The sequence below is a fragment of the Coenobita brevimanus genome, chromosome 56, assembly GCF_032717465.1.
Source record: "Coenobita brevimanus isolate Jiangsu-jjx chromosome 56, ASM3271746v2, whole genome shotgun sequence".
NCBI classification, from domain to species: Eukaryota; Metazoa; Arthropoda; class Malacostraca; order Decapoda; family Coenobitidae; genus Coenobita; species Coenobita brevimanus.
This window is the reverse complement of record NC_137009.1, coordinates 32,776,456-32,785,727: the sequence shown is the minus strand read 5'-3', so window position 1 is coordinate 32,785,727 and position 9,272 is coordinate 32,776,456.

The following is a 9,272-nucleotide window of genomic DNA, read 5'->3' as shown; positions in this document are numbered from 1 at the left end:
TGAAAACACTCACAAAACATAAGCTCATATTGCTTGCCCAGGCTTTACAGTTGAGATTTCCTGCCTCAGTCACTAAGACTGAGTTACTTGATTTAATACTGGACACCATGTTTGAGCAAAGTGAGTCCTCTATAGCTAGTTCAGAGTCATTTGATACTGCATAAGGTGTTGACCCTGAGCCTTTGACATCGGAGATACCTGGCCCTAGTGATTTTCCTACTCATGATACTTGTTACAAAGTGCAACCTGAGTTAACCAGAATTAAGCTGAGGGAAGTAGAAGTGCAAGCAAAAATGAGAGAACAAGAATGGAATGCCAGAATGAAGGAAACAGAATTACAGGCTCAAATGAGACAAAAGGAAATGGATCACGAATTCAGACTGAAGCACCCTGATAGTTTACCTAGAGCTAGTATTTCATCTGCCAAGGAATCTTTTGATGTTGGTAGGAACATTAAGCTAGTACCTCCCTTTAATGAGCAAGATGTCACTAAGTATTTCCATATGTTTGAAAAGGTGGCAGGTCGTCTCTCGTGGCCAAAAGACTCTTGGACAGTACTGCTGCAGAGTGTTTTGAAAGGAAAGGCTCAAGAGGCTTATATTTCTTTATCTGTTGATCAAAGTGCTAACTATGATTGCTTAAAAGATGCCATTCTCAATGCATATGAACTCGTGCCAGAGGCATATAGGCTTAAATTTAGATCCACGTTTAAACAGAAAGACCAGACTCATGTGGAATATGCTAGAGTACTCACAGACTTATTTGATCAATGGTTGCATTCAAAGGAAGTTGATGATTTCTGTAAACTTAAAAAATTAATGATCTTGATTAACTTCACTGGTAAGATAGATGGGGATGTGGCTACATACCTAGTGGAAAAAGATATAGATACGGTACCCTAGTTGAAGCTGCTGTTGTAGCAGATAACTATAGTATAATTCATAAGCATGAATGTAAGCCTCAGTTATTTGTTAAGGGTAGGAGAGTGAACCAACCAGTTTTTGTGTACCCTTCTTCTGGTAAAGGCAAGTTAATGTGAAGTGACACTAGTGGGAACACTGCAACCCCAGAGCATGTTAGTTCTACGAAAGTAAGTGAGGACAGTGTTGCCAGAGGGTCAAGAAAAAGTGCCAGGTTTTGCCAGTATTGCCAGAAAACGGGTCACTTGAAGGGTTGGTGCTGGAAAAAATGAGGAAAATGTTCCTCTGTAAAACCTGCTTCTTTGGTAAACTCTTCGGGATCTTTTGACATCAACAGAGAGCAGTCACCCACAGATATTGTTAGCGGTAGTCAGACACAACCCCAGGAGGTGCATATTGTTGATAAGGCCAGGATGGAGCCGTCAGAGGTGGATAGACAGACTCCTGTAGAGCCATCGTTACACACTAGTAAGACTGGAGCAGTGCAGCCATCAGGTTCAGGTGAGAGTGGTAATAAGATTCCATCAGAGTGTCCTCCCCCAAGCAGTATTCAAAGTGACTCCTCTCCAGGTCATTTATTTGCCAACTTTATTTATAAGGGGTTAGTTTCAGTTGATGGAAAAGATGGTAAGGAAGTCATTATACTTAGAGACACAGGGGCTTCACAGTCAATAATGTTAAAGGGGATTGTTGATGTAGCTGACCCTAATGAATGTGTCTTGTTGCAGGGTATAGCTGAGTTTGTATCTGTTCCCCCAATTGAGGTGAAGCTCCAGTCAGAGTTAGTTACTGGTTCAGTGCGTGTGGGTATTGTTGACCAGCTTCCTGTACAAGGGGTCACTTTCCTTTTGGATAATGACTTGGCGGTAGGGCAGGTGAGTGCTGTTCCCTGCGTGTCAAAAACTCCCCTGAGTGAGGAGAGGACTAAAGAGTTGGAAGATACATGTCCTAAATTGTTTCCCGCATGTGCTGTAACTAGAGCTATGACGGCAAAAGCCAGCCATGAGAATGTTGACAGCAATGGCACTGGCAATGCCGATGATGATATTGGGCTTGGTGATACCCTTTTTGCCAAGTTAAATGACTCAGAGGTTGATGATTCTCCCTAGACTGATGCAAGTGCAAAGTTAGTTGATATACAAAGATCTGATCCAGAGATTGCCACTTAAATTAACTCAGCAGTTAGGGAAGATGAATGTGAGTCTGAACTGACAGAGTGTTAAGGCCAAATAATGTGTTAATGAGAAGATGGAGACCTCCTAGTGTTGCTCATGATAACGAGTGGGAGACTGTACATCAGGTGGTGGTTCCAGGACCCTATAGGCAAAAAATTATGTCCATTGCTCATTGCTCTTCTTTAGCAGGTCACTTAGGGTAAGGAGAACTCTTTCCCGCATCTGGCAGCATTTTTACTGGCCTGGAATCCGTCGAGATGTCTGCCGGTTCTGCAGGTTATGTCATACCTGTCAGGTAGTCGGTAAGAGCAATAAGCCCATCCCTGCGGCTTCTTTGATGCCTCTACGTGTGTTTGAGGCCCCATTCACTAGAGTCCTTGAGGACATTTTTGGCCCTTTGCTCAAGACCTCTTCAGGCCACCAGTACATCCTCACAATGTTAGACACGGCCACTAGTTATCCTCAAGCCATTCCCTTGAGAAAGACTTCAGCTAAATTGGATGTAAAGAAGATGCTAGCCTCTACCTGTTTTGGTCTCCATTAGGAAGTGCAGTCGGATCAAGGCAGTAATTTTAATTCCAAACTGTTCAGACAAACCCTTAAGGAGTTAGGAATCTCCCAGATCACTTCCTCAGCATATCATCCTCAGAGTCAAGGTGTATTAAAGAGGTATCACCAAACTTTGAAGAGTATGCTAAGAAAACTGTGTTGATGAAAAGGAATGGGACAAGTGTTTGCCTTTCCTACTTTTTGCAACCAGAGAGGCACCGAGCGAGTCCTTGGGCTACTCCCCATTTCAGTTAATCTTTGGCCATGAAGTAAGAGGTCCTCTTAAACTCCTCAAAGAACAATGGGTCAAGGATGATGACCAAATTAACTTGCTAGACTATGTGTCAAAATTTAAAGAAAGACTGGCCTATAGTACGGAAGTAGCCAGGGCACACTTGGAGTCCTCTCAGGAGAAGATGAAGAGGTGGTATGACCACTCTAAGAAAGTTAGGCACAGAGTGTTTCACCCAGGCGATCAAGTTCTTGTCTTGCTTTCCATTCATGGTCAACCTCTGCAGGCAAGTTTTGCAGGCCCATGTCTTCGTTCCTTCCTCCCAGACACCTGAGGAAGGAACGAAGATAAATTTGTTGGAGTACCACAGGTGAGACATGGACCCCCCTAGTGCTGCATGCATGGTGTCGGCTGTCGAGTTTGAGAACCCCCCTAGTGCTGCATGCGTGGTGTCGGCTGTCGAGTTGGCGGAAGATGAGGGCTGCCCTTTGACTTTGGACCAGATGACCAGTTGGAGAGAAAACCAGGAAGCTTGGAGTACACTGACTGATAAACTCTCCCACTTGACTGCAGAGCAGTGTGCTGAGCTTGTTGCCCTTCTCAGGAAGTTCCCTGATATCTTCTGGGACACCCCAGGACGGACGGAAGTGGCACAGCACGACATGGACATTGGATATGCCAGCCCTGTAAAGCAGTCTCCCTACCGGGTTAGTCCTCAGAAGCAGTTCATAATTCGAGAGGAACTGAACTACATGTTGCAACAGGGGTTAATCGAGTCCTGTCAAAGTGAGTGGTGCTCCTCGGTCATAGTGGTTCCAAAACCTGACGGGTCACATCACTTTTGTATTGATTATCGTAAAGTCAACTCCCTTACCAGGACTGATACCCACTTCCTAGAGTAGGTGATTGTGTGGACGCAATAGGCAGTGCTAAGTTTATCACAAAATTAGGTTTAATGAAGGAATATTGGCAAGTCCCACTCACAGAAAGGGCCCATGAAATTTCCTGTTTTGTGGTCAGTGGCAGGACTTATAAATGTAAGGCCATGCCCTATGGTATGAAGCATGCTCCTGCCACCTTCCAAAGGGTGATGAATGATCTCACCAAGGATGTTGAGAATTGTGTTACTTACATTGATGATTTTTTTTTTTTTTTTAGCAACACCTGGGAACAACACTTGAGTCAACGAGATGCCTTGCTTCAGAGACTGTCCTCTGCTAATTTAGTGCTTAATTTGGCTAAATGTGAATTTGTGAGGGCTTGGGTGCAGTACCTAGGTTTTGTAGTCGGTTCAGGCCAAGTGAGTCCACCTGATGTTAAAGTTCATGTCATAGTCAATTCCCCCTAACCCAAAAATAAGAGAGAGTTGCAATGATTCTTGGGTATGGTAGGGTGCTACAGACGTTTTGTCCTGGACTTCTCTGATCTTGTAGCTCCCCTCACTGATTTGTTAAGAAAAGGAATCAAGTATGAGTGGAAGCCAGAATGTGAGGAAGCATATTCTAAAGTCAAAGCCATCCTGTCAAGTCACCCAGTGCTTCAAACTCCCATTTTTGATAAACCCTTTAAATTAGCTGTTCATGCCAGTGGCCTAGGGGCCGGCGCAGTTTTGTTTCAGGATAATGATCAAGGCTTTGAGATGCCTCTGTGCTATTTTAGCAAAAAGTTTAATAAGGCCCAGAGAAATTATTCAACTATTGAGAAAGAACTTGCACTCATACTTGCCCTTCAACACTTCTCTGTATATGTTGGTCCAGGGTCAGGTGATGTTGTAGTGTACACTGATCACCACCCTCTGAAATTTTTGTCCCAATTTAAGGACAAAAATCTTAGATTGACCCACTGGGCCCTATTTTTGCAAGAATACTCCCCTGATGTAAGACATGTAAAAGATGTTAGTAATGTTTTAAGAGATAAACTGTCCAGAATTTGATTGTACAGTATCCAGAAATTTCTCCTTGGGAAATTTCTTCTCTCAGGTAGGGAGGTGTCACTGCCGTAGTTACCCCAGTAGTGAATGGGTGAAATAGAAGATAAGATGATAATGAAAGGAGAGGGAAGCAAGCCGTTAAGAACATTAAATCTTTTCCTTATCAGTTTTGCTGCCTGTAAATGGTAACCCTCATCCCCAGCTGCGTTTACTTAGCCGTCACTGGACTGATAACACACCAGATGTTTTATCTCACAAATTATGCAGAAAATCCCTCTTGTCCTTGAACTGCGGGTGTAGCTTATAGCGTGGGAGGAGCTAAAAGAGAGTATTTGCCAATAGAAGCCTAAATAACATTTGCTCTGCCTTCTTAACCCTATTCGGTGCACCCCGTATCATTTTTGATACGCCCTAACTAATTTTTGCCAACAAACTCTAGTTTGTAAGCAATGCATGGTCTCACGATTATTTTCTTGTTAAATTACTGGAAACACAACAAAATAGTGATTCTGAGCGAAAAAACTGGGTTGAAACGAGCGTTTTCTCTAAAATTAACGATTTTTCCCTGTGGAGAGCGCTAAACAAAAAGAAAACGCTCGAAGATGAGTGAAATATCTGGGACCTTAGCCTACGCTAGCCTAACGGGCATCAACACAGCTTCCAGACGTACGATACGTTTCCTATTTTCATTAAAACTACTTTATTTTCTATGTATTATTCATTGTTCATACTTTATGACTCCTCATACCTAGTGAAATAGTTATTTCATTCACTAATTTTATTATCTATGTATTATTCATTGTTTTTTCTCTATGACTCCTCATACCCAATGAAATGGTTGTTCGTACACATACACACAGATACAAACATGTGCATTGTATTGTGCACACAGATACACACACGTGCATTGTAATGTGCACACACACACACACACACAAACCTCGCGGCTCTCGTGTAGGCGTGCTGGACGACGGTTAGTTAGGCATTAATTAGGGGACGGGGTGGATGTGCCGACGGACGTAGTCATTGCTTTTATTTTCGACTATGTTGACGACCCAGTCGAAGATTACTTGGAAGAGGTAGTTGGCGATGATGATGATGATGACCTTGCCTTGGAGAGAGTAGCTGAGGGCGACGATGTAGATGATGATCAGAATGTTGACAAAATGAAGAAGGGTGGGTACCACTCAGAAACAGAAAGCCACTGGTGAAAAATAGATTAATCAGTTCTTTGGACCAGTGCTTGAACAAACATAATTATGACGAATTTGTCCTGCCACACGAGCTCAGGGAATATACCTGCATTTTAGAGAAACCCCAGAGAAAATTAGATATCGGTAAGTCAATAATATGGACCAATCATACAGAAGGTAGGCCTGTTGAGAAGGTATTGCCTAGTGAAGGATGTTTTGTTAGGAGAGGCAAGGTCAGCTAATACAGAAATAATGGCATGGGAGTTGTTTATAACATCTAATATGATTGATGGTATTGTAACCCATGCTAACACAAGGCATAATTACCGAAATTTCTAATACTGACTGCTGAAATACCAACACACGTCAAGATGACTGATGCCATAGAATTGAAAAGCTTTTTTGGCCTGCTCTATCCAAGAGGTTTGTTGGGACAAAATAAATATTGCTATAATCGTCTCTTCATGGAAGGGTTTGGTCACCCAATATTTGAAGCCGTCATGTCAGTAAAACGATTTGGTTTCTTACATGCCGACATAACTTTTAACAACATTGGTACCAGACACCAGAGATGGGTACACGATCAACATTGATACCAGACACCAGAGATGGGTACACGATCAACATTGATACCAGACACCAGAGATGGGTACACGATCGGTTTGCAGCAATCAGGGAGCTTTTTGAACAGTTCAGTAATTGTTGTTGCTCAGTGTTAGAGCCAGGCGACTTCTTGACCACTGATGAAACGTTGTATGGGTGCAGAACACAAATAGGGTTCAGACTACAATAAGAGCAAACCCGTACTCTACGGCCTCCAATATAAATCTATTAATGCTGTTAGATATCCATTTACCTTTAGGACAGCTGTATATTCAGGTAAACCTGGAGAGCCAGGACCACACTACATACGCGGTACAGTCCCAACAGTGAAAGCTCTGGTAAGTCAGTTACAAGACTCAGTCGACCTTAGAGGTAGGATTATTAGCCTGGATAGATTGTACACCAGTATAGAGTTGCTGGAGTGGCTTCAAATACAAGGTATCTCAGCCTTAGGTACTATAGATTCTACTAGGAAAGGCATACCACCAGAGATAGTCACAGAAAGGGAAGATAGGTCATACCAAGTTTACTGGAAGAAACACGGGGAGGAAATGACACTGAATCCTATGTAACACCCACCAAAAGCAAAGGTAAGAAAGATGTGTTGCTTCTGAGCACAGTTTCCCCTATATTAGGCATTCCAAGGATGATGATTTGAAAAAAAAAAAAAAAATATATATATATATATATAAAAATATATATATATATATTTATATATATATATATTTAAATTGTATGATTTCACTAAAGGAGGCACTGACATTATGGATCAGAGAATAAGTTTTCATACAGTACACACTAAATCTAGAAGATGGACAGTGAATGCCCTTGGCTACATTGTCAACACTGCCAGAGTAAATTCACAGACAATTTATTCGTTATATAATAATCAGGACCCAAGAAAAATTGCTTCAATCTCCTATGGCTGGCAGTTAGTGAAGGCATTGTGTAATCTGCAAATTGAAAGAAGAAAAGTTCAGGCTTGTGGTCTGACCAGGAATACAATAGCTAAGATGAATCTGATGCTCGGACAGGGAGATGTAGAGGAGGCCGTCCCAGAAGTAACACATGAGAATAGGTCAGGCAAGCAGCACAAGTGTCATTCATGCCTGGAGTCTCTTTATGGTCCAGGATACACTCAGAATCGCCCCAAAGCAAAATCGTCCACGAAACAATATCAAGTATGTCACAAGCACACCTGTGATCAGAATTGAAATAAAGTATGTATGAAATGCTATAGTAACATGCCCAATCAGTGAAAGTCTTGTTTTGGAAATTAAGAATGAATATGCATGTCTGTGAATATAGATTATGACTGAGTTTACGTTATATACGGATTATATTTTTGTTTAAAAATTTCCTTATATAATAGATGTAAATAGAGATACGGAAGGTGAGGAACTTGCAGCATAAGAATCCTCCGGCTTACTTATATTAGTTGTAAGTGTAGAGTAAAAAGGATGTTCGAGTGCGTAGGATCAAATACCGCCGGAAAATACATAGAAGCATAGGCATGGATAGCCCCAAGTTAACGGTTACTACTCTTTCGACCTGTGACGGGCTGTGGGTCACTGAGGGCCCTGTTAGTTAATTGGCACCCGGGATCTTTTTTACTTACCAGGGGTCGATGCAACAGGGGGTGGATCAGCTGAAATGAAGCATGGTCTCGCAGTGTAGAGAAGGAGCTGGGGCCTGATTGACTGCTGTCTCCCTTGAAAGCGCCAGGCAAGGCTCTGGACCTAACCCCTCATATCCACACTGTGCCTGTGCATTACCCAGGGAACAGCTTGTTCTCCGGTTACAAGAGATATAGGGTTTAACCAGGAAGCTACAGGCTGCTCTAAGCGATTCAGTAATCCAAAGACTGGCACGTTTCCTGGTTAACAGTCTACTCGTAAGAATTTAATGGTGATCCCGCATGTACGGAGCTTTGGCTGGCAGCTGCATTTTCTCGTGGTGACTACTAACAGAGGATCAAGGGACTGACTTCTGGAGAGACTGACTGGCTGACCGACAAAGGTCTCAGTGATAGGCTAGTGATTGACCAGTGGGAAATTACTAATAAACTGACATCAGAAGGACAGTCTACTGACTAATTTGTCGGTATTTTGGGATTGACTGCCCCACTGAATAACCATTGATTTATTCTGTATACTGATGATGTTTTGGGTATAACTATTCATAATTGAATATTTGTTATTGCATTGCTCTGAATACTCCTTGGGGCGTAGCATGAGCAGATAGAGCTACCGTGCCCTTTGAATAATTGGTTATAACTAAATATTTCTCTGTGCCCTTCAATTTTAATTTGCAGTACTCAGATTTAGAAATACCTATATAATATATTGGTGACAACAGATTCAGCCTTCTCAAGGACCTCCTTCAGCTGTAAGGAGTGAGAAGCAGGTAGACCTTTATTATAGAACAGAGGGGCAGGCAGAATAGGAGGTAGGTAAGGCACAAGGCTGTTGATGTGGAATTTTGCAATTATTATGCAATATGTATGCCTTTTCAAGCATTTATCTCCCGTACATCTACCGCCTTCTGCCTTATCTACCTCCTGTACTCCCCGGCCCTTTCTCACTCGCCATCCATTTGTATGATAAAGGTCTACCTGTTTCTCACTCCTTAGTTATACGTGAAGTGGGTCCATGAGAAGGTCGAGTCTGT